Raw genomic sequence first — 27,576 nt, forward strand, 5'->3', positions numbered from 1 at the left:
TCTCCCACAACTGCAACTTTTCTTTTTATGTTTACATTCACCTCCCGCATATATTTTTTGGTTCTCTTGAACCTAAAGATGGTTAAAATGTAAGCTGACAATCAACGGTGGTGATGAGATGCTTGCACTCCCGGAAAGGAGGAGCAGTAAGTTTTGAAATGATATTCTAGGATCCTATTAATTTGAATCAACTTGTTCTTTATCCCACAACTGCAACTTTTCTTTTTATGTTTACATTCACCTCCTGCATATATTTTTTGGTTCTCTTGAACCTAAAGATGGTTAAAATCTAAGCAGGCAACCAATGGTGGTGATGAGATGCATGCACTCCCGGAAAGGGAGAGTAGTAAGTTTAGCAATGATATTCTATGATCCTATTAACTTAGATCAACTTGTTTTTTGTACCAGAACTGCAACTTTTCTTTTTGTGTTTACTTTCACCTCCTGCATATATTTTATTCTCTGGAACCTAAAGATGGTTAAAATGTAAGCTGGCAACCAATGGTGGTGATGAGATGCATGCACTCCCGGAAAGGTAGAGCAGTAAGTTTAGCAATGATATTCTACGATCTTATTAATTTCCCTCAACTTGTTTTTTAACCCACAACTGCAACTTTTCTTTTTATGTTTACATTCACCTCCTGCATATATTTTTTGGTTCTCTTGAACCTAAAGATGGTTAAAATGTAAGCTAACAACCAACGGTGGTGATGAGATGCTTGCACTCCCGGAAAAGGGGAGTAGTAAGTTTTGAAATGATATTCTAGGATCCTATAAATTTGAATCAACTTGTTTTTTATCCCACAACTACAACTTTTCTTTTTATGTTGACATTCACCTCCTGCATATATATTTTGGTTCTCATGAACCTAAAGATGGTTAAAATGTAAGCTGACAACCAACGGTGGTGATGAGATGCTTGCACTCCCGGAAAGGGGGAGCAGTAAGTTTTGAAATGATATTCTAGGATCCTATTAATTTGAATCAACTTGTTCTTTATCCCACAACTGCAACTTTTCTTTTTATGTTTACATTCACCTCTGGCATATATTTTTTTGTTCTCTTGAACCTAAAGATGGTTAAAATGTAAGCTGACAATCAACGATGGTGATGAGATGCTTGCACTCCAGGAAAGGGGGAGTAGTAAGTTTTGAAATGATATTCTACGATCCTAGTAATTTGAATCAACTTGTTTTTTATCCCACAACTGCAACTTTTCTTTTTATGTTTACATTCACCTCCTGCATATATTTTTTGGTTCTCTTGAACCTAAAGATGGTTAAAATGTAAGCTGACAATCAACGGTGGTGATGAGATGCTTGCACTCCCGTAAAGGTGGAGCAGTAAGTTTTGAAATGATATTCTAGGATCCTATTAATTTGAATCAACTTTTTTTTTATCCTAGAACTGCAACTTTTCTTTTTATGTTGACATTCACCTCGTGTATATATTTTTTGGTTCTTTAGAATGTAAAGATGGTTAAAATGTGAGTTGGCAACCAAAGGTGGTGATGAGACGCTTGCACTCCCGGAAAGGGGGAGCAGTAAGTTTTGAAATGATATTCTAGGATCCTATTAATTTGAATCAACTTGTTTTTTATCCCACAACTGCAACTTTTCTTTTTATGTTGACATTCACCTCCTGCATATATATTTTGGTTCTCATGAACCTAAAGATGGTTAAAATGTAAGCTGACAACCAACGGTGGTGATGAGATGCTTGCACTCCCGGAAAAGGGGAGTAGTAAGTTTTGAAATGATATTCTAGGATCCTATAAATTTGAATCAACTTGTTTTTTATCCCACAACTGCAACTTTTCTTTTTATGTTTACATTCACCTCCTGCATATATTTTTTGGTTCTCTTGAACCTAAAGACGGTTAAAATATAACCTGGCAACCAAAGGTTGTGATGAGATGCTTGCAGTCCCGGAAAGGGGGAGCAGTAAGTTTTGAAATGATATTCTAGGATCCTATTAATTTGAATCAACTTTCTTTTTATCCCACAACTGCAACTTTTCTTTTTATGTTTACATTCACCTCCTGCATATATTTTTTGGTTCTCTTGAACCTAAAGATGGTTAAAGTGTAAGCTGACAAGCAACGGTGGTAATGAGATGCTTGCACTCCTGGAAAGGGGGAGCAGTAAGTTTTGAAATGATATTCTAGGATCCTAGTAATTTGAATCAACTTGTTTTTTATCCCACAACTGCAACTTTTCTTTTTATGTTTACATTCACCTCCTGCAAATATTTTTTGGTTCTCTTGAACCTAAAGATGGTTAAAATGTAAGCTGACAATCAACGGTGGTGATGAGATGGTTGCACTCCCGGAAAGGGAGAGCAGTAAGTTTTGAAATGATATTCTAGGATGCTATTAATTTGAATCAACTTGTTTTTTATCCCAGAACTGCAACTTTTCTTTTTATGTTTACATTCACCTCCTGCATATATTTTTTGGTTCTCTAGAACCTAAAGATGGTTAAAATGTAAGCTAACAATCAACGGTGGTGATGAGATGCATGCACTCCCGGAAAGGGAGAGTAGTAAGTTTAGCAATGATATTCTACGATCTTATTAATTTCGATCAACTTGTTTTTTCTCCCACAACTACAACTTTTCTTTTTATGTTTACATTCACCTCCCGCATATATTTTTTGGTTCTCTTGAACCTAAAGATGGTTAAAATGTAAGCTGACAATCAACGGTGGTGATGAGATGCTTGCACTCCCGGAAAGGGGGAGCAGTAAGTTTTGAAATGATATTCTAGGATCCTATTAATTTGAATCAACTTGTTCCTTATCCCACAACTGCAACTTTTCTTTTTATGTTTACATTCACCTCCTGCATATATTTTTTGGTTCTCTTGAATCTAAAGATGGTTAAAATGTAAGCAGGCAACCAATGGTGGTGATGAGATGCATGCACTCCCGGAAAGGGAGAGTAGTAAGTTTAGCAATGATATTCTATGATCCTATTAACTTAGATCAACTTGTTTTTTGTACCAGAACTGCAACTTTTCTTTTTGTGTTTACTTTCACCTCCTGCATATATTTTATTCTCTGGAACCTAAAGATGGTTAAAATGTAAGCTGGCAACCAATGGTGGTGATGAGATGCATGCACTCCCGGAAAGGTAGAGCAGTAAGTTTAGCAATGATATTCTACGATCTTATTAATTTCCCTCAACTTGTTTTTTAACCCACAACTGCAACTTTTCTTTTTATGTTTACATTCACCTCCTGCATATATTTTTTGGTTCTCTTGAACCTAAAGATGGTTAAAATGTAAGCTAACAACCAACGGTGGTGATGAGATGCTTGCACTCCCGGAAAAGGGGAGTAGTAAGTTTTGAAATGATATTCTAGGATCCTATAAATTTGAATCAACTTGTTTTTTATCCCACAACTACAACTTTTCTTTTTATGTTACCATTCACCTCCTGCATATATTTTTTGGTTCTCTTGAACCTAAAGATGGTTAAAATGTAAGCTGACAACCAACGGTGGTGATGAGATGCTTGCTTTCTCGAAAAGGGGGAGCAGTAAGTTTTGAAATGATATTCTAGGATCCTAGTAATTTGAATCAACTTGTTTTTTATCCCACAACTGCAACTTTTCTTTTTATGTTTACATTCACCTCCTGCATATATTTTTTGGTTCTCTTGAACCTAAAGATGGTTAAAATGTAAGCTGACAATCAACGGTGGTGATGAGATGCTTGCACTCCCGGAAAGGGGGAGCAGTAAGTTTTGAAATGATATTCTAGGATCCTATTAATTTGAATCAACTTGTTCCTTATCCCACAACTGCAACTTTTCTTTTTATGTTTACATTCACCTCCTGCATATATTTTTTGGTTCTCTTGAATCTAAAGATGGTTAAAATGTAAGCAGGCAACCAATGGTGGTGATGAGATGCATGCACTCCCGGAAAGGGAGAGTAGTAAGTTTAGCAATGATATTCTATGATCCTATTAACTTAGATCAACTTGTTTTTTGTACCAGAACTGCAACTTTTCTTTTTGTGTTTACTTTCACCTCCTGCATATATTTTATTCTCTGGAACCTAAAGATGGTTAAAATGTAAGCTGGCAACCAATGGTGGTGATGAGATGCATGCACTCCCGGAAAGGTAGAGCAGTAAGTTTAGCAATGATATTCTACGATCTTATTAATTTCCCTCAACTTGTTTTTTAACCCACAACTGCAACTTTTCTTTTTATGTTTACATTCACCTCCTGCATATATTTTTTGGTTCTCTTGAACCTAAAGATGGTTAAAATGTAAGCTAACAACCAACGGTGGTGATGAGATGCTTGCACTCCCGGAAAAGGGGAGTAGTAAGTTTTGAAATGATATTCTAGGATCCTATAAATTTGAATCAACTTGTTTTTTATCCCACAACTACAACTTTTCTTTTTATGTTACCATTCACCTCCTGCATATATTTTTTGGTTCTCTTGAACCTAAAGATGGTTAAAATGTAAGCTGACAACCAACGGTGGTGATGAGATGCTTGCTTTCTCGAAAAGGGGGAGCAGTAAGTTTTGAAATGATATTCTAGGATCCTAGTAATTTGAATCAACTTGTTTTTTATCCCACAACTGCAACTTTTCTTTTTATGTTTACATTCACCTCCTGCATATATTTTTTGGTTCTCTTGAACCTAAAGATGGTTAAAATGTAAGCTGACAATCAACGGTGGTGATGAGATGCTTGCACTCCCAGAAAGGGGGAGCAGTAAGTTTTGAAATGATATTCTAGGATCCTATTAATTTGAATCAACTTGTTTTTTATCCCACAACTGCAACTTTTCTTTTTATGTTTACATTCACCTCCTGCATATATTTTTTGGTTCTCTTGAACCTAAAGATGGTTAAAATGTAAGCTGACAACCAACGGTGGTGATGAGATGCTTGCACTCCCGGAAAGGGGGAGCAGTAAGTTTTGAAATGATATTCTAGGATCCTATTAATTTGAATCAACTTGTTTTTTATCCCACAACTGCAACTTTTCTTTTTATGTTTACATTCACCTCCTGTAAATATTTTTTGGTTCTCTTGAACCTAAAGATGGTTAAAATGTAAGCTGACAATCAACGGTGGTGATGAGATGCTTGCACTCCCGGAAAGGGAGAGCAGTAAGTTTTGAAATGATATTCTAGGATGCTATTAATTTGAATCAACTTGTTTTTTATCCCAGAACTGCAACTTTTCTTTTTATGTTTACATTCACCTCCTGCATATAATTTTTGGTTCTCTAGAACCTAAAGATGGTTAAAATGTAAGCTACCAATCAACGGTGGTGATAAGATGCATGCACTCCCGGAAAGGGAGAGTAGTAAGTTTAGCAATGATATTCTACGATCTTATTAATTTCGATCAACTTGTTTTTTATCCCACAACTGCAACTTTTCTTTTTATGTTTACATTCACCTCCCGCATATATTTTTTGGTTCTCTTGAACCTAAAGACGGTTAAAATGTAACCTGGCAACCAAAGGTGGTTATGAGATGCTTGCATTCCCGGAAAGGAGGAGCAGTAAGTTTTGAAATGATATTCTAGGATCCTATTAATTTGAATCAACTTGTTCTTTATCCCACAACTGCAACTTTTCTTTTTATGTTTACATTCACCTCCTGCATATATTTTTTGGTTCTCTTGAACCTAAAGATGGTTAAAGTGTAAGCTGACAATCAACGGTGGTGATGAGATGCTTGCATTCCCGGAAAGGGAGAGCAGTAAGTTTTGCAATGATATTCTAGGATCCTAGTAATTTGAATCAACTTGTTTTTTATCACACAACTGCAACTTTTCTTTTTATGTTTACATTCACCTCCTACATATATTTTTTGGTTCTCTTGAACCTAAAGATGGTTAAAATGTAAGCTGACAATCAACGGTGGTGATGAGATGCTTGCACTCCCGGAAAGGGGGAGCAGTAAGTTTTGAAATGATATTCTAGGATCCTATTAATTTGAATCAACTTGTTTTTTATCCCACAACTGCAACTTTTCTTTTTATGTTTACATTCAGCTCCTGCATATATTTTTTGGTTCTCCTAAACCTAAAGATGGTTAAAATGTAAGGTGACAATCAACGATGGTGATGAGATGCTTGCACTCCCGGAAAGGGGGAGCAGTAAGTTTTGAAATGATATTCTAGGATCCTATTAATTTGAATCAACTTGTTTTTTATCCCACAACTGTAACTTTTCTTTTTATGTTTACATTCACCTCCTGCATATATTTTTTTGTTCTCTTGAACCTAAAGATGGTTAAAATGTAAGCTGACAATCAACGGTGGTGATGAGATGCTTGCATTCCCGGAAAGGGAGAGCAGTAAGTTTTGCAATGATATTCTAGGATCCTAGTAATTTGAATCAACTTGTTTTTTATCACACAACTGCAACTTTTCTTTTTATGTTTACATTCACCTCCTGCATATATTTTTTGGTTCTCTTGAACCTAAAGATGGTTAAAATGTAAGCTGACAACCAACGGTAGTGATGAGATGCTTGCACTCCCGGAAAAGGGGAGTAGTAAATTTTGAAATGATATTCTAGGATCCTATAAATTTGAATCAACTTGTTTTTTATCCCACAACTACAACTTTTCTTTTTATGTTTACATTCACCTCCTGCATATATTTTTTGGTTCTCTTGAACCTAAAGACGGTTAAAATATAACCTGGCAACCAAAGGTGGTGATGAGATGCTTGCTTTCTCGAAAAGGGGGAGCAGTAAGTTTTGAAATGATATTCTAGGATCCTATTAATTTGAATCAACTTTCTTTTTATCCCACAACTGGAACTTTTCTTTTTATGTTTACATTCACCTCCTGCATATATTTTTTGGTTCTCTTGAACCTAAAGATGGTTAAAGTGTAAGCTGACAAGCAACGATGGTGATGAGATGCTTGCACTCCCGGAAAGGGGGAGCAGTAAGTTTTGAAATGATATTCTAGGATCCTAGTAATTTGAATCAACTTGTTTTTTATCCCACAACTGCAACTTTTCTTTTTATGTTTACATTCACCTCCTGCATATATTTTTTGGTTCTCTTGAACCTAAAGATGGTTAAAATGTAAGCTGACAATCAATGGTGGTGACGAGATGCTTGCACTCCTGGAAAGGGAGAGCAGTAGGTTTTGAAATGATATTCTAGGATCCTATTAATTTGAATCAACTTGTTTTTTATCCCAGAACTGCAACTTTTCTTTTTATTTTTACTTTCACCTCCTGCATATATTTTTTGGTTCTCTTGAACCTAAAGATGGTTAAAATCTAAGTAGGCAATCAACGGTGGTGATGAGATGCATGCACTCCCGGAAAGGGAGAGCAGTAAGTTTTGAAATGATATTCTAGGATCCTATTAATTTGAATCAACTTGTTTTTTATCACACAACTGCAACTTTTCTTTTTATGTTTACATTCACCTCCTGCATATATTTTTTGGTTCTCTTGAACCTAAAGATGGTTAAAGTGTAAGCTGACAATCAACGGTGGTGATGAGATGCTTGCATTCCCGGAAAGGGAGAGCAGTAAGTTTTGCAATGATATTCTAGGATCCTAGTAATTTGAATCAACTTGTTTTTTATCACACAACTGCAACTTTTCTTTTTATGTTTACATTCACCTCCTGCATATATTTTTTGGTTCTCTTGAACCTAAAGATGGTTAAAGTGTAAGCTGACAATCAACGGTGGTGATGGTGATGAGATGCTTGCACTCCAGGAAAGGGGGAGTAGTAAGTTTTGAAATGATATTCTACGATCCTAGTAATTTGAATCAACTTGTTTTTTATCCCACAACTGCAACTTTTCTTTTTATGTTTACATTCACCTCCTGCATATATTTTTTGGTTCTCTTGAAACTAAAGACGGTTAAAATGTAACCTGGCAACCAAAGGTGGTTATGAGATGCTTGCATTCCCGAAAAGGGGGAGCAATAAGTTTTGAAATGATATTCTAGGATCCTATTAATTTGAATCAACTTGTTTTTTATCACACAACTGCAACTTTTCTTTTTATGTTTACATTCACCTCCTGCATATATTTTTTGGTTGTCTTGAACCTAAAGATGGTTAAAATGTAAGCAGGCAACCAACGGTGGTGATGAGATGCATGCACTCCCGGAAAGGGAGAGTAGTAAGTTTAGCAATGATATTCTACGATCCTATTAACTTCGATCAACTTGTTTTTTGTCCCAGAACTGCAACTTTTCTTTTTATGTTTACATTCACCTCCTGCATATATTTTTTGGTTCTCTTGAACCGAAAGATGGTTAAAATGTAAGCTGACAATCAACGATGGTGATGAGATGCTTGCACTCCAGGAAAGGGGGAGCAGTAAGTTTTGAAATGATATTCTACGATCCTATTAATTTGAATCAACTTGTTTTTTATCCCACAACTGCAACTTTTCTTTTTATGTTTACATTCATCTCCTGCATATATTTTTTGGTTCTCTTGAACCTAAAGATGGTTATAATGTTAGCTCACAATCAATGATGGTGATGAGATGCTTGCACTCCCGGAAAGGGAGAGCAGTAAGTTTTGAAATGATATTCTAAGATCCTATTAATTTGAATCAACTTGTTTTTTTTCCCACAACTGCAACTTTTCTTTTTATGTTTACATTCACCTCCTGCATATATTTTTTGGTTCTCTTGAACCTAAAGATGGTTAAAATGTAAGCTGACAATCAACGATGGTGATGAGATGCTTGCACTCCAGGAAAGGGGGAGTAGTAAGTTTTGAAATGATATTCTACGATCCTAGTAATTTGAATCAACTTGTTTTCTATCCCACAACTGCAACTTTTCTTTTTATGTTTACATTCACCTCCTGCATATATTTTTTGGTTGTCTTGAACCTAAAGACGGTTAAAATGTAACCTGGCAACCAAAGGTGGTTATGACATGCTTGCATTCCCGGAAAGGGGGAGCAATAAGTTTTGAAATGATATTCTAGGATCCTATTAATTTGAATCAACTTGTTTTTTATCCCACAACTGCAACTTTTCTTTTTATGTTTACATTCACCTCCTGCATATATTTTTTGGTTCTCTTGAACCTAAAGATGGTTAAAATGTAAGGTGACAATCAACGGTGGTGATGAGATTCTTGCACTCCCGGCAAGGGGGAGCAGTAAGTTTTGAAATGATATTCTAGGATCCTATTAATTTGAATCAACTTGTTTTTTATCCCACAACTGCAACTTTTCTTTTTATGTTTACATTCACCTCTTACATATATTTTTTATTCTCTGGAACCTAAAGATGGTTAAAATGTAAGTAGGCAACTAACGGTGGTGATGAGATGCATGCACTCCCGGAAAGGGAGAGCAGTAAGTTTTGAAATGATATTCTAGGATCCTATTAATTTGAATCAACTTGTTTTTTATCACACAACTGCAACTTTTCTTTTTATGTTTACATTCACCTCCTGCATATATTTTTTGGTTCTCTTGAACCTAAAGATGGTTAAAGTGTAAGCTGACAATCAACGGTGGTGATGAGATGCTTGCATTCCCGGAAAGGGAGAGCAGTAAGTTTTGCAATGATATTCTAGGATCCTAGTAATTTGAATCAACTTGTTTTTTATCACACAACTGCAACTTTTCTTTTTATGTTTACATTCACCTCCTGCATATATTTTTTGGTTCTCTTGAACCTAAAGATGGTTAAAATGTAAGCTGACAATCAACGGTGGTGATGAGATGCTTGCATTCCCGGAAAGGGAGAGCAGTAAGTTTTGCAATGATATTCTAGGATCCTAGTAATTTGAATCAACTTGTTTTTTATCACACAACTGCAACTTTTCTTTTTATGTTTACATTCACCTCCTGCATATATTTTTTGGTTGTCTTGAACCTAAAGACGGTTAAAATGTAACCTGGCAACCAAAGGTGGTTATGACATGCTTGCATTCCCGGAAAGGGGGAGCAATAAGTTTTGAAATGATATTCTAGGATCCTATTAATTTGAATCAACTTGTTTTTTATCCCACAACTGCAACTTTTCTTTTTATGTTTACATTCACCTCCTGCATATATTTTTTGGTTCTCTTGAACCTAAAGATGGTTAAAATGTAAGGTGACAATCAACGGTGGTGATGAGATTCTTGCACTCCCGGCAAGGGGGAGCAGTAAGTTTTGAAATGATATTCTAGGATCCTATTAATTTGAATCAACTTGTTTTTTATCCCACAACTGCAACTTTTCTTTTTATGTTTACATTCACCTCTTGCATATATTTTTTATTCTCTGGAACCTAAAGATGGTTAAAATGTAAGCTGGCAACCAACGGTGGTGATGAGATGCATGCACTCCCGGAAAGGGAGAGCAGTAAGTTTTGCAATGATATTCTACGATCCTATTAACTTCAATCAACTTGTTTTTTATCCCAGAACTGCAACTTTTCTTTTTATGTTTACATTCACCTCTTGCATATATTTTTTATTCTCTGGAACCTAAAGATGGTTAAAATGTAAGTAGGCAACCAACGATGGTGATGAGATGCATGCACTCCCGGAAAGGGAGAGCAGTAAGTTTTGAAATGATATTCTAGGATCCTATTAATTTGAATCAACTTGTTTTTTATCACACAACTGCAACTTTTCTTTTTATGTTTACATTCACCTCCTGCATATATTTTTTGGTTCTCTTGAACCTAAAGATGGTTAAAGTGTAAGCTGACAATCAACGGTGGTGATGAGATGCTTGCATTCCCGGAAAGGGAGAGCAGTAAGTTTTGCAATGATATTCTAGGATCCTAGTAATTTGAATCAACTTGTTTTTTATCACACAACTGCAACTTTTCTTTTTATGTTTACATTCACCTCCTGCATATATTTTTTGGTTCTCTTGAACCTAAAGATGGTTAAAATGTAAGCTGACAATCAACGGTGGTGATGAGATGCTTGCATTCCCGGAAAGGGAGAGCAGTAAGTTTTGCAATGATATTCTAGGATCCTAGTAATTTGAATCAACTTGTTTTTTATCACACAACTGCAACTTTTCTTTTTATGTTTACATTCACCTCCTGCATATATTTTTTGGTTCTCTTGAACCTAAAGATGGTTAAAATGTAAGCTGACAATCAACGGTGGTGATGAGATGCTTGCATTCCCGGAAAGGGAGAGCAGTAAGTTTTGCAATGATATTCTACGATCCTATTAACTTCAATCAACTTGTTTTTTGTCCCAGAACTGCAACTTTTCTTTTTATGTTTACATTCACCTCTTGCATATATTTTTTATTCTCTGGAACCTAAAGATGGTTAAAATGTAAGCTGGCAACCAACGGTGGTGATGAGATGCATGCACTCCCGGAAAGGGAGAGCAGTAAGTTTTGCAATGATATTCTACGATCCTATTAACTTCAATCAACTTGTTTTTTATCCCAGAACTGCAGCTTTTCTTTTTATGTTTACATTCACCTCTTGCATATATTTTTTATTCTCTGGAACCTAAAGATGGTTAAAATGTAAGTAGGCAACCAACGGTGGTGATGAGATGCATGCACTCCCGGAAAGGGAGAGCAGTAAGTTTAGCAATGATATTCTACGATCCTATTAACTTCAATCAACTTGTTTTTTGTCCCAGAACTGCAACTTTTCTTTTTATGTTTACTTTCACCTCCTGCATATATTTTATTCTCTGGAACCTAAAGATGGTTAAAATGTAAGTAGGCAACCAACGGTGGTGATGAGATGCATGCACTCCCGGAAAGGGAGAGCAGTAGGTTTTGCAATGATATTCTAGGATCCTATTAATTTGAATCAACTTGTTTTTTATCCCACAACTGCAACTTTTCTTTTTATGTTTACATTCACCTCCTGCATATATTTTTTGGTTCTCTGGAACGTAAAGATGGTTAAAATGTAAGTAGGCAACCAACGGTGGTGATGAGATGCATGCACTCCCGGAAAGGGAGAGTAGTAAGTTTTGCAATGATATTCTACTATCCTATTAACTTCAATCAACTTGTTTTTTATCCCAGAACTGCACCTTTTCTTTTTATGTTTACATTCACCTCTTGCATATATTTTTTCTTCTCTGGAACCTAAAGATGGTTAAAATGTAAGTAGGCAACCAACGGTGGTGATGGGATGCATGCACTCCCGGAAAGGGAGAGCAGTAAGTTTAGCAATGATATTCTACGATCCTATTAACTTCAATCAACTTGTTTTTTGTCCCAGAACTGCAACTTTTCTTTTTATGTTTACTTTCACCTCCTGCATATATTTTATTCTCTGGAACCTAAAGATGGTTAAAATGTAAGCTGGCAACCAACGGTGGTGATGAGATGCATGCACTCCCGGAAAGGGAGAGCAGTAAGTTTTGCAATGATATTCTACTATCCTATTAACTTCAATCAACTTGTTTTTTATCCCAGAACTGCAACTTTTCTTTTTATGTTTACATTCACCTCTTGCATATATTTTTTATTCTCTGGAACCTAAAGATGGTTAAAATGTAAGTAGGCAACCAACGGTGGTGATGAGATGCATGCACTCCCGGAAAGGGAGAGCAGTAAGTTTTGAAATGATATTCTAGGATCCTATTAATTTGAATCAACTTGTTTTTTATCACACAACTGCAACTTTTCTTTTTATGTTTACATTCACCTCCTGCATATATTTTTTGGTTCTCTTGAACCTAAAGATGGTTAAAGTGTAAGCTGACAATCAACGGTGGTGATGAGATGCTTGCATTCCCGGAAAGGGAGAGCAGTAAGTTTTGCAATGATATTCTAGGATCCTAGTAATTTGAATCAACTTGTTTTTTATCACACAACTGCAACTTTTCTTTTTATGTTTACATTCACCTCCTGCATATATTTTTTGGTTCTCTTGAACCTAAAGATGGTTAAAATGTAAGCTGACAATCAACGGTGGTGATGAGATGCTTGCATTCCCGGAAAGGGAGAGCAGTAAGTTTTGCAATGATATTCTAGGATCCTAGTAATTTGAATCAACTTGTTTTTTATCACACAACTGCAACTTTTCTTTTTATGTTTACATTCACCTCCTGCATATATTTTTTGGTTGTCTTGAACCTAAAGACGGTTAAAATGTAACCTGGCAACCAAAGGTGGTTATGACATGCTTGCATTCCCGGAAAGGGGGAGCAATAAGTTTTGAAATGATATTCTAGGATCCTATTAATTTGAATCAACTTGTTTTTTATCCCACAACTGCAACTTTTCTTTTTATGTTTACATTCACCTCCTGCATATATTTTTTGGTTCTCTTGAACCTAAAGATGGTTAAAATGTAAGGTGACAATCAACGGTGGTGATGAGATTCTTGCACTCCCGGCAAGGGGGAGCAGTAAGTTTTGAAATGATATTCTAGGATCCTATTAATTTGAATCAACTTGTTTTTTATCCCACAACTGCAACTTTTCTTTTTATGTTTACATTCACCTCTTGCATATATTTTTTATTCTCTGGAACCTAAAGATGGTTAAAATGTAAGCTGGCAACCAACGGTGGTGATGAGATGCATGCACTCCCGGAAAGGGAGAGCAGTAAGTTTTGCAATGATATTCTACGATCCTATTAACTTCAATCAACTTGTTTTTTATCCCAGAACTGCAACTTTTCTTTTTATGTTTACATTCACCTCTTGCATATATTTTTTATTCTCTGGAACCTAAAGATGGTTAAAATGTAAGTAGGCAACCAACGGTGGTGATGAGATGCATGCACTCCCGGAAAGGGAGAGCAGTAAGTTTTGAAATGATATTCTAGGATCCTATTAATTTGAATCAACTTGTTTTTTATCACACAACTGCAACTTTTCTTTTTATGTTTACATTCACCTCCTGCATATATTTTTTGGTTCTCTTGAACCTAAAGATGGTTAAAGTGTAAGCTGACAATCAACGGTGGTGATGAGATGCTTGCATTCCCGGAATGGGAGAGCAGTAAGTTTTGCAATGATATTCTAGGATCCTAGTAATTTGAATCAACTTGTTTTTTATCACACAACTGCAACTTTTCTTTTTATGTTTACATTCACCTCCTGCATATATTTTTTGGTTCTCTTGAACCTAAAGATGGTTAAAATGTAAGCTGACAATCAACGGTGGTGATGAGATGCTTGCATTCCCGGAAAGGGAGAGCAGTAAGTTTTGCAATGATATTCTAGGATCCTAGTAATTTGAATCAACTTGTTTTTTATCACACAACTGCAACTTTTCTTTTTATGTTTACATTCACCTCCTGCATATATTTTTTGGTTCTCTTGAACCTAAAGATGGTTAAAATGTAAGCTGACAATCAACGGTGGTGATGAGATGCTTGCATTCCCGGAAAGGGAGAGCAGTAAGTTTTGCAATGATATTCTACGATCCTATTAACTTCAATCAACTTGTTTTTTGTCCCAGAACTGCAACTTTTCTTTTTATGTTTACATTCACCTCTTGCATATATTTTTTATTCTCTGGAACCTAAAGATGGTTAAAATGTAAGCTGGCAACCAACGGTGGTGATGAGATGCATGCACTCCCGGAAAGGGAGAGCAGTAAGTTTTGCAATGATATTCTACGATCCTATTAACTTCAATCAACTTGTTTTTTATCCCAGAACTGCAGCTTTTCTTTTTATGTTTACATTCACCTCTTGCATATATTTTTTATTCTCTGGAACCTAAAGATGGTTAAAATGTAAGTAGGCAACCAACGGTGGTGATGAGATGCATGCACTCCCGGAAAGGGAGAGCAGTAAGTTTAGCAATGATATTCTACGATCCTATTAACTTCAATCAACTTGTTTTTTGTCCCAGAACTGCAACTTTTCTTTTTATGTTTACTTTCACCTCCTGCATATATTTTATTCTCTGGAACCTAAAGATGGTTAAAATGTAAGTAGGCAACCAACGGTGGTGATGAGATGCATGCACTCCCGGAAAGGGAGAGCAGTAGGTTTTGCAATGATATTCTAGGATCCTATTAATTTGAATCAACTTGTTTTTTATCCCACAACTGCAACTTTTCTTTTTATGTTTACATTCACCTCCTGCATATATTTTTTGGTTCTCTGGAACGTAAAGATGGTTAAAATGTAAGTAGGCAACCAACGGTGGTGATGAGATGCATGCACTCCCGGAAAGGGAGAGTAGTAAGTTTTGCAATGATATTCTACTATCCTATTAACTTCAATCAACTTGTTTTTTATCCCAGAACTGCAACTTTTCTTTTTATGTTTACATTCACCTCTTGCATATATTTTTTCTTCTCTGGAACCTAAAGATGGTTAAAATGTAAGTAGGCAACCAACGGTGGTGATGGGATGCATGCACTCCCGGAAAGGGAGAGCAGTAAGTTTAGCAATGATATTCTACGATCCTATTAACTTCAATCAACTTGTTTTTTGTCCCAGAACTGCAACTTTTCTTTTTATGTTTACTTTCACCTCCTGCATATATTTTATTCTCTGGAACCTAAAGATGGTTAAAATGTAAGCTGGCAACCAACGGTGGTGATGAGATGCATGCACTCCCGGAAAGGGAGAGCAGTAAGTTTTGCAATGATATTCTACTATCCTATTAACTTCAATCAACTTGTTTTTTATCCCAGAACTGCAACTTTTCTTTTTATGTTTACATTCACCTCTTGCATATATTTTTTATTCTCTGGAACCTAAAGATGGTTAAAATGTAAGTAGGCAACCAACGGTGGTGATGGGATGCATGCACTCCCGGAAAGGGAGAGCAGTAAGTTTAGCAATGATATTCTACGATCCTATTAACTTCAATCAACTTGTTTTTTGTCCCAGAACTGCAACTTTTCTTTTTATGTTTACTTTCACCTCCTGCATATATTTTATTCTATGGAACCTAAAGATGGTTAAAATGTAAGCTGGCAACCAATGGTGGTGATGAGATGCATGCACTCCCGGAAAGGGAGAGCAGTAAGTTTTGAAATGATATTCTAGGATCCTATTAATTTGAATCAACTTGTTCTTTATCCCACAACTGCAACTTTTCTTTTTATGTTTACATTCACCTCCTGCATATATTTTTTGGTTCTCTTGAACCTAAAGATGGTTAAAATGTAAGCTGACAAGCAACGGTGGTGATGAGATGCTTGCACTCCCGGAAAGGGGGAGCAGTAAGTTTTGAAATGATATTCTAGGATCCTAGTAATTTGAATCAACTTGTTTTTTATCCCACAACTGCAACTTTTCTTTTTATGTTTACATTCACCTCCTGCAAATATTTTTTGGTTCTCTTGAACCTAAAGATGGTTAAAATGTAAGCTGACAATCAACGGTGGTGATGAGATGCTTGCACTCCCGGAAAGGGAGAGCAGTAAGTTTTGAAATGATATTCTAGGATCCTATTAATTTGAATCAACTTGTTTTTTATCCCATAACTGCAACTTTTCTTTTTATGTTTACATTCACCTCTTGCATATATTTTTTATTCTCTGGAACCTAAAGATGGTTAAAATGTAAGCTGGCAACCAACGGTGGTGATGAGATGCATGCACTCCCGGAAAGGGAGAGCAGTAAGTTTTGCAATGATATTCTACGATCCTATTAACTTCAATCAACTTGTTTTTTATCCCAGAACTGCAACTTTTCTTTTTATGTTTACATTCACCTCTTGCATATATTTTTTATTCTCTGGAACCTAAAGATGGTTAAAATGTAAGTAGGCAACCAACGGTGGTGATGAGATGCATGCACTCCCGGAAAGGGAGAGCAGTAAGTTTTGAAATGATATTCTAGGATCTTATTAATTTGAATCAACTTGTTTTTTATCACACAACTGCAACTTTTCTTTTTATGTTTACATTCACCTCCTGCATATATTTTTTGGTTCTCTTGAACCTAAAGATGGTTAAAGTGTAAGCTGACAATCAACGGTGGTGATGAGATGCTTGCATTCCCGGAAAGGGAGAGCAGTAAGTTTTGCAATGATATTCTAGGATCCTAGTAATTTGAATCAACTTGTTTTTTATCACACAACTGCAACTTTTCTTTTTATGTTTACATTCACCTCCTGCATATATTTTTTGGTTCTCTTGAACCTAAAGATGGTTAAAATGTAAGCTGACAATCAACGGTGGTGATGAGATGCTTGCATTCCCGGAAAGGGAGAGCAGTAAGTTTTGCAATGATATTCTACGATCCTATTAACTTCAATCAACTTGTTTTTTATCACACAACTGCAACTTTTCTTTTTATGTTTACATTCACCTCCTGCATATATTTTTTGGTTCTCTTGAACCTAAAGATGGTTAAAATGTAAGCTGACAATCAACGGTGGTGATGAGATGCTTGCATTCCCGGAAAGGGAGAGCAGTAAGTTTTGCAATGATATTCTACGATCCTATTAACTTCAATCAACTTGTTTTTTATCACACAACTGCAACTTTTCTTTTTATGTTTACATTCACCTCCTGCATATATTTTTTGGTTCTCTTGAACCTAAAGATGGTTAAAATGTAAGCTGACAATCAACGGTGGTGATGAGATGCTTGCATTCCCGGAAAGGGAGAGCAGTAAGTTTTGAAATGATATTCTAGGATGCTATTAATTTGAATCAACTTGTTTTTTATCACACAACTGCAACTTTTCTTTTTATGTTTACATTCACCTCCTGCATATATTTTTTGGTTCTCTTGAACCTAAAGATGGTTAAAGTGTAAGCTGACAATCAACGGTGGTGATGAGATGCTTGCATTCCCGGAAAGGGAGAGCAGTAAGTTTTGCAATGATATTCTAGGATCCTAGTAATTTGAATCAACTTGTTTTTTATCACACAACTGCAACTTTTCTTTTTATGTTTACATTCACCTCCTGCATATATTTTTTGGTTCTCTTGAACCTAAAGATGGTTAAAATGTAAGCTGACAATCAACGGTGGTGATGAGATGCTTGCATTCCCGGAAAGGGAGAGCAGTAAGTTTTGCAATGATATTCTACGATCCTATTAACTTCAATCAACTTGTTTTTTATCACACAACTGCAACTTTTCTTTTTATGTTTACATTCACCTCCTGCATATATTTTTTGGTTCTCTTGAACCTAAAGATGGTTAAAATGTAAGCTGACAATCAACGGTGGTGATGAGATGCTTGCATTCCCGGAAAGGGAGAGCAGTAAGTTTTGCAATGATATTCTACGATCCTATTAACTTCAATCAACTTGTTTTTTATCACACAACTGCAACTTTTCTTTTTATGTTTACATTCACCTCCTGCATATATTTTTTGGTTCTCTTGAACCTAAAGATGGTTAAAATGTAAGCTGACAATCAACGGTGGTGATGAGATGCTTGCATTCCCGGAAAGGGAGAGCAGTAAGTTTTGCAATGATATTCTACGATCCTATTAACTTCAATCAACTTGTTTTTTATCACACAACTGCAACTTTTCTTTTTATGTTTACATTCACCTCCTGCATATATTTTTTGGTTCTCTTGAACCTAAAGATGGTTAAAATGTAAGCTGACAATCAACGGTGGTGATGAGATGCTTGCATTCCCGGAAAGGGAGAGCAGTAAGTTTTGCAATGATATTCTACGATCCTATTAACTTCAATCAACTTGTTTTTTATCACACAACTGCAACTTTTCTTTTTATGTTTACATTCACCTCCTGCATATATTTTTTGGTTCTCTTGAACCTAAAGATGGTTAAAATGTAAGCTGACAATCAACGGTGGTGATGAGATGCTTGCATTCCCGGAAAGGGAGAGCAGTAAGTTTTGAAATGATATTCTAGGATGCTATTAATTTGAATCAACTTGTTTTTTGTCCCAGAACTGCAACTTTTCTTTTTATGTTTACTTTCACCTCCTGCATATATTTTATTCTCTGGAACCTAAAGATGGTTAAAATGTAAGTAGGCAACCAACGGTGGTGATGAGATGCATGCACTCCCGGAAAGGGAGAGCAGTAGGTTTTGCAATGATATTCTAGGATCCTATTAATTTGAATCAACTTGTTTTTTATCCCACAACTGCAACTTTTCTTTTTATGTTTACATTCACCTCCTGCATATATTTTTTGGTTCTCTGGAACGTAAAGATGGTTAAAATGTAAGTAGGCAACCAACGGTGGTGATGAGATGCATGCACTCCCGGAAAGGGAGAGTAGTAAGTTTAGCAATGATATTCTACGATCCTATTAACTTCAATCAACTTGTTTTTTGTCCCAGAACTGCAACTTTTCTTTTTATGTTTACTTTCACCTCCTGCATATATTTTATTCTCTGGAACCTAAAGATGGTTAAAATGTAAGCTGGCAACCAACGGTGGTGATGAGATGCATGCACTCCCGGAAAGGGAGAGCAGTAAGTTTTGCAATGATATTCTACTATCCTATTAACTTCAATCAACTTGTTTTTTATCCCAGAACTGCAACTTTTCTTTTTATGTTTACATTCACCTCTTGCATATATTTTTTATTCTCTGGAACCTAAAGATGGTTAAAATGTAAGTAGGCAACCAACGGTGGTGATGGGATGCATGCACTCTCGGAAAGGGAGAGCAGTAAGTTTAGCAATGATATTCTACGATCCTATTAACTTCAATCAACTTGTTTTTTGTCCCAGAACTGCAACTTTTCTTTTTATGTTTACTTTCACCTCCTGCATATATTTTATTCTCTGGAACCTAAAGATGGTTAAAATGTAAGCTGGCAACCAACGGTGGTGATGAGATGCATGCACTCCCGGAAAGGGAGAGCAGTAAGTTTTGCAATGATATTCTACTATCCTATTAACTTCAATCAACTTGTTTTTTATCCCAGAACTGCAACTTTTCTTTTTATGTTTATATTCACCTCTTGCATATATTTTTTATTCTCTGGAACCTAAAGATGGTTAAAATGTAAGCTGGCAACCAACGGTGGTGATGAGATGCATGCACTCCCGGAAAGGGAGAGCAGTAAGTTTTGCAATGATATTCTACTATCCTATTAACTTCAATCAACTTGTTTTTTATCCCAGAACTGCAACTTTTCTTTTTATGTTTACATTCACCTCTTGCATATATTTTTTATTCTCTGGAACCTAAAGATGGTTAAAATGTAAGTAGGCAACCAACGGTGGTGATGGGATGCATGCACTCTCGGAAAGGGAGAGCAGTAAGTTTAGCAATGATATTCTACGATCCTATTAACTTCAATCAACTTGTTTTTTGTCCCAGAACTGCAACTTTTCTTTTTATGTTTACTTTCACCTCCTGCATATATTTTATTCTATGGAACCTAAAGATGGTTAAAATGTAAGCTGGCAACCAATGGTGGTGATGAGATGCATGCACTCCCGGAAAGGGAGAGCAGTAAGTTTTGAAATGATATTCTAGGATCCTATTAATTTGAATCAACTTGTTCTTTATCCCACAACTGCAACTTTTCTTTTTATGTTTACATTCACCTCCTGCATATATTTTTTGGTTCTCTTGAACCTAAAGATGGTTAAAATGTAAGCTGACAAGCAACGGTGGTGATGAGATGCTTGCACTCCCGGAAAGGGGGAGCAGTAAGTTTTGAAATGATATTCTAGGATCCTAGTAATTTGAATCAACTTGTTTTTTATCCCACAACTGCAACTTTTCTTTTTATGTTTACATTCACCTCCTGCAAATATTTTTTGGTTCTCTTGAACCTAAAGATGGTTAAAATGTAAGCTGACAATCAACGGTGGTGATGAGATGCTTGCACTCCCAGAAAGGGAGAGCAGTAAGTTTTGAAATGATATTCTAGGATCCTATTAATTTGAATCAACTTGTTTTTTATCCCACAACTGCAACTTTTCTTTTTATGTTTACATTCACCTCTTGCATATATTTTTTATTCTCTGGAACCTAAAGATGGTTAAAATGTAAGCTGGCAACCAACGGTGGTGATGAGATGCATGCACTCCCGGAAAGGGAGAGCAGTAAGTTTTGCAATGATATTCTACGATCCTATTAACTTCAATCAACTTGTTTTTTATCCCAGAACTGCAACTTTTCTTTTTATGTTTACATTCACCTCTTGCATATATTTTTTATTCTCTGGAACCTAAAGATGGTTAAAATGTAAGTAGGCAACCAACGGTGGTGATGAGATGCATGCACTCCCGGAAAGGGAGAGCAGTAAGTTTTGAAATGATATTCTAGGATGCTATTAATTTGAATCAACTTGTTTTTTATCACACAACTGCAACTTTTCTTTTTATGTTTACATTCACCTCCTGCATATATTTTTTGGTTCTCTTGAACCTAAAGATGGTTAAAGTGTAAGCTGACAATCAACGGTGGTGATGAGATGCTTGCATTCCCGGAAAGGGAGAGCAGTAAGTTTTGCAATGATATTCTAGGATCCTAGTAATTTGAATCAACTTGTTTTTTATCACACAACTGCAACTTTTCTTTTTATGTTTACATTCACCTCCTGCATATATTTTTTGGTTCTCTTGAACCTAAAGATGGTTAAAATGTAAGCTGACAATCAACGGTGGTGATGAGATGCTTGCATTCCCGGAAAGGGAGAGCAGTAAGTTTTGCAATGATATTCTACGATCCTATTAACTTCAATCAACTTGTTTTTTATCACACAACTGCAACTTTTCTTTTTATGTTTACATTCACCTCCTGCATATATTTTTTGGTTCTCTTGAACCTAAAGATGGTTAAAATGTAAGCTGACAATCAACGGTGGTGATGAGATGCTTGCATTCCCGGAAAGGGAGAGCAGTAAGTTTTGCAATGATATTCTACGATCCTATTAACTTCAATCAACTTGTTTTTTGTCCCAGAACTGCAACTTTTCTTTTTATGTTTACATTCACCTCTTGCATATATTTTTTATTCTCTGGAACCTAAAGATGGTTAAAATGTAAGCTGGCAACCAACGGTGGTGATGAGATGCATGCACTCCCGGAAAGGGAGAGCAGTAAGTTTTGAAATGATATTCAAAGATCCTATTAATTTGAATCAACTTGTTTTTTTTCCCACAACTGCAACTTTTCTTTTTATGTTTACATTCACCTCCTGCATATATTTTTTGGTTCTCTTGAACCTAAAGATGGTTAAAATGTAAGCTGACAATCAACGATGGTGATGAGATGCTTGCACTCCAGGAAAGGGGGAGTAGTAAGTTTTGAAATGATATTCTACGATCCTAGTAATTTGAATCAACTTGTTTTTTATCCCACAACTGCAACTTTTCTTTTTATGTTTACATTCACCTCCTGCATATATTTTTTGGTTCTCTTGAACCTAAAGACGGTTAAAATGTAACCTGGCAACCAAAGGTGGTTATGACATGCTTGCATTCCCGGAAAGGGGGAGCAATAAGTTTTGAAATGATATTCTAGGATCCTATTAATTTGAATCAACTTGTTTTTTATCCCACAACTGCAACTTTTCTTTTTATGTTTACATTCACCTCCTGCATATATTTTTTGGTTCTCTTGAACCTAAAGATGGTTAAAATGTAAGGTGACAATCAACGGTGGTGATGAGATTCTTGCACTCCCGGCAAGGGGGAGCAGTAAGTTTTGAAATGATATTCTAGGATCCTATTAATTTGAATCAACTTGTTTTTTATCCCACAACTGCAACTTTTCTTTTTATGTTTATATTCACCTCTTGCATATATTTTTTATTCTCTGGAACCTAAAGATGGTTAAAATGTAAGCTGGCAACCAACGGTGGTGATGAGATGCATGCACTCCCGGAAAGGGAGAGCAGTAAGTTTTGCAATGATATTCTACGATCCTATTAACTTCAATCAACTTGTTTTTTATCCCAGAACTGCAACTTTTCTTTTTATGTTTACATTCACCTCTTGCATATATTTTTTATTCTCTGGAACCTAAAGATGGTTAAAATGTAAGTAGGCAACCAACGGTGGTGATGAGATGCATGCACTCCCGGAAAGGGAGAGCAGTAAGTTTTGAAATGATATTCTAGGATCCTATTAATTTGAATCAACTTGTTTTTTATCACACAACTGCAACTTTTCTTTTTATGTTTACATTCACCTCCTGCATATATTTTTTGGTTCTCTTGAACCTAAAGATGGTTAAAGTGTAAGCTGACAATCAACGGTGGTGATGAGATGCTTGCATTCCCGGAAAGGGAGAGCAGTAAGTTTTGCAATGATATTCTAGGATCCTAGTAATTTGAATCAACTTGTTTTTTATCACACAACTGCAACTTTTCTTTTTATGTTTACATTCACCTCCTGCATATATTTTTTGGTTCTCTTGAACCTAAAGATGGTTAAAATGTAAGCTGACAATCAACGGTGGTGATGAGATGCTTGCATTCCCGGAAAGGGAGAGCAGTAAGTTTTGCAATGATATTCTAGGATCCTAGTAATTTGAATCAACTTGTTTTTTATCACACAACTGCAACTTTTCTTTTTATGTTTACATTCACCTCCTGCATATATTTTTTGGTTCTCTTGAACCTAAAGATGGTTAAAATGTAAGCTGACAATCAACGGTGGTGATGAGATGCTTGCATTCCCGGAAAGGGAGAGCAGTAAGTTTTGCAATGATATTCTACGATCCTATTAACTTCAATCAACTTGTTTTTTGTCCCAGAACTGCAACTTTTCTTTTTATGTTTACATTCACCTCTTGCATATATTTTTTATTCTCTGGAACCTAAAGATGGTTAAAATGTAAGCTGGCAACCAACGGTGGTGATGAGATGCATGCACTCCCGGAAAGGGAGAGCAGTAAGTTTTGCAATGATATTCTACGATCCTATTAACTTCAATCAACTTGTTTTTTATCCCAGAACTGCAGCTTTTCTTTTTATGTTTACATTCACCTCTTGCATATATTTTTTATTCTCTGGAACCTAAAGATGGTTAAAATGTAAGTAGGCAACCAACGGTGGTGATGAGATGCATGCACTCCCGGAAAGGGAGAGCAGTAAGTTTAGCAATGATATTCTACGATCCTATTAACTTCAATCAACTTGTTTTTTGTCCCAGAACTGCAACTTTTCTTTTTATGTTTACTTTCACCTCCTGCATATATTTTATTCTCTGGAACCTAAAGATGGTTAAAATGTAAGTAGGCAACCAACGGTGGTGATGAGATGCATGCACTCCCGGAAAGGGAGAGCAGTAGGTTTTGCAATGATATTCTAGGATCCTATTAATTTGAATCAACTTGTTTTTTATCCCACAACTGCAACTTTTCTTTTTATGTTTACATTCACCTCCTGCATATATTTTTTGGTTCTCTGGAACGTAAAGATGGTTAAAATGTAAGTAGGCAACCAACGGTGGTGATGAGATGCATGCACTCCCGGAAAGGGAGAATAGTAAGTTTAGCAATGATATTCTACGATCCTATTAACTTCAATCAACTTGTTTTTTGTCCCAGAACTGCAACTTTTCTTTTTATGTTTACTTTCACCTCCTGCATATATTTTATTCTCTGGAACCTAAAGATAGTTAAAATGTAAGCTGGCAACCAACGGTGGTGATGAGATGCATGCACTCCCGGAAAGGGAGAGCAGTAAGTTTTGCAATGATATTCTACTATCCTATTAACTTCAATCAACTTGTTTTTTATCCCAGAACTGCAACTTTTCTTTTTATGTTTACATTCACCTCTTGCATATATTTTTTATTCTCTGGAACCTAAAGATGGTTAAAATGTAAGTAGGCAACCAACGGTGGTGATGAGATGCATGCACTCCCGGAAAGGGAGAGCAGTAAGTTTTGAAATGATATTCTAGGATCCTATTAATTTGAATCAACTTGTTTTTTATCACACAACTGCAACTTTTCTTTTTATGTTTACATTCACCTCCTGCATATATTTTTTGGTTCTCTTGAACCTAAAGATGGTTAAAGTGTAAGCTGACAATCAACGGTGGTGATGAGATGCTTGCATTCCCGGAAAGGGAGAGCAGTAAGTTTTGCAATGATATTCTAGGATCCTAGTAATTTGAATCAACTTGTTTTTTATCACACAACTGCAACTTTTCTTTTTATGTTTACATTCACCTCCTGCATATATTTTTTGGTTCTCTTGAACCTAAAGATGGTTAAAATGTAAGTTGACAATCAACGGTGGTGATGAGATGCTTGCATTCCCGGAAAGGGAGAGCAGTAAGTTTTGCAATGATATTCTAGGATCCTAGTAATTTGAATCAACTTGTTTTTTATCACACAACTGCAACTTTTCTTTTTATGTTTACATTCACCTCCTGCATATATTTTTTGGTTCTCTTGAACCTAAAGATGGTTAAAATGTAAGCTGACAATCAACGGTGGTGATGAGATGCTTGCATTCCCGGAAAGGGAGAGCAGTAAGTTTTGCAATGATATTCTACGATCCTATTAACTTCAATCAACTTGTTTTTTGTCCCAGAACTGCAACTTTTCTTTTTATGTTTACATTCACCTCTTGCATATATTTTTTATTCTCTGGAACCTAAAGATGGTTAAAATGTAAGCTGGCAACCAACGGTGGTGATGACATGCATGCACTCCCGGAAAGGGAGAGCAGTAAGTTTTGCAATGATATTCTACGATCCTATTAACTTCAATCAACTTGTTTTTTGTCCCAGAACTGCAGCTTTTCTTTTTATGTTTACATTCACCTCTTGCATATATTTTTTATTCTCTGGAACCTAAAGATGGTTAAAATGTAAGTAGGCAACCAACGGTGGTGATGAGATGCATGCACTCCCGGAAAGGGAGAGCAGTAAGTTTAGCAATGATATTCTACGATCCTATTAACTTCAATCAACTTGTTTTTTGTCCCAGAACTGCAACTTTTCTTTTTATGTTTACTTTCACCTCCTGCATATATTTTATTCTCTGGAACCTAAAGATGGTTAAAATGTAAGTAGGCAACCAACGGTGGTGATGAGATGCATGCACTCCCGGAAAGGGAGAGCAGTAGGTTTTGCAATGATATTCTAGGATCCTATTAATTTGAATCAACTTGTTTTTTATCCCACAACTGCAACTTTTCTTTTTATGTTTACATTCACCTCCTGCATATATTTTTTGGTTCTCTGGAACGTAAAGATGGTTAAAATGTAAGTAGGCAACCAACGGTGGTGATGAGATGCATGCACTCCCGGAAAGGGAGAGTAGTAAGTTTAGCAATGATATTCTACGATCCTATTAACTTCAATCAACTTGTTTTTTGTCCCAGAACTGCAACTTTTCTTTTTATGTTTAGTTTCACCTCCTGCATATATTTTATTCTCTGGAACCTAAAGATGGTTAAAATGTAAGCTGGCAACCAACGGTGGTGATGAGATGCATGCACTCCCGGAAAGGGAGAGCAGTAAGTTTTGCAATGATATTCTACTATCCTATTAACTTCAATCAACTTGTTTTTTATCCCAGAACTGCAACTTTTCTTTTTATGTTTACATTCACCTCTTGCATATATTTTTTATTCTCTGGAACCTAAAGATGGTTAAAATGTAAGTAGGCAACCAACGGTGGTGATGAGATGCATGCACTCCCGGAAAGGGAGAGCAGTAAGTTTTGAAATGATATTCTAGGATCCTATTAATTTGAATCAACTTGTTTTTTATCACACAACTGCAACTTTTCTTTTTATGTTTACATTCACCTCCTGCATATATTTTTTGGTTCTCTTGAACCTAAAGATGGTTAAAGTGTAAGCTGACAATCAACGGTGGTGATGAGATGCTTGCATTCCCGGAAAGGGAGAGCAGTAAGTTTTGCAATGATATTCTAGGATCCTAGTAATTTGAATCAACTTGTTTTTTATCACACAACTGCAACTTTTCTTTTTATGTTTACATTCACCTCCTGCATATATTTTTTGGTTCTCTTGAACCTAAAGATGGTTAAAATGTAAGCTGGCAACCAACGGTGGTGATGAGATGCATGCACTCCCGGAAAGGGAGAGCAGTAAGTTTTGCAATGATATTCTACTATCCTATTAACTTCAATCAACTTGTTTTTTATCCCAGAACTGCAACTTTTCTTTTTATGTTTACATTCACCTCTTGCATATATTTTTTATTCTCTGGAACCTAAAGATGGTTAAAATGTAAGTAGGCAACCAACGGTGGTGATGAGATGCATGCACTCCCGGAAAGGGAGAGCAGTAAGTTTTGAAATGATATTCTAGGATCCTATTAATTTGAATCAACTTGTTTTTTATCACACAACTGCAACTTTTCTTTTTATGTTTACATTCACCTCCTGCATATATTTTTTGGTTCTCTTGAACCTAAAGATGGTTAAAGTGTAAGCTGACAATCAACGGTGGTGATGAGATGCTTGCATTCCCGGAAAGGGAGAGCAGTAAGTTTTGCAATGATATTCTAGGATCCTAGTAATTTGAATCAACTTGTTTTTTATCACACAACTGCAACTTTTCTTTTTATGTTTACATTCACCTCCTGCATATATTTTTTGGTTCTCTTGAACCTAAAGATGGTTAAAATGTAAGCTGACAATCAACGGTGGTGATGAGATGCTTGCATTCCCGGAAAGGGAGAGCAGTAAGTTTTGCAATGATATTCTAGGATCCTAGTAATTTGAATCAACTTGTTTTTTATCACACAACTGCAACTTTTCTTTTTATGTTTACATTCACCTCCTGC

The sequence above is a fragment of the Populus nigra genome, chromosome 2 (genome assembly GCF_951802175.1).
Source record: "Populus nigra chromosome 2, ddPopNigr1.1, whole genome shotgun sequence".
In the NCBI taxonomy this organism is placed as follows: domain Eukaryota; kingdom Viridiplantae; phylum Streptophyta; class Magnoliopsida; order Malpighiales; family Salicaceae; genus Populus; species Populus nigra.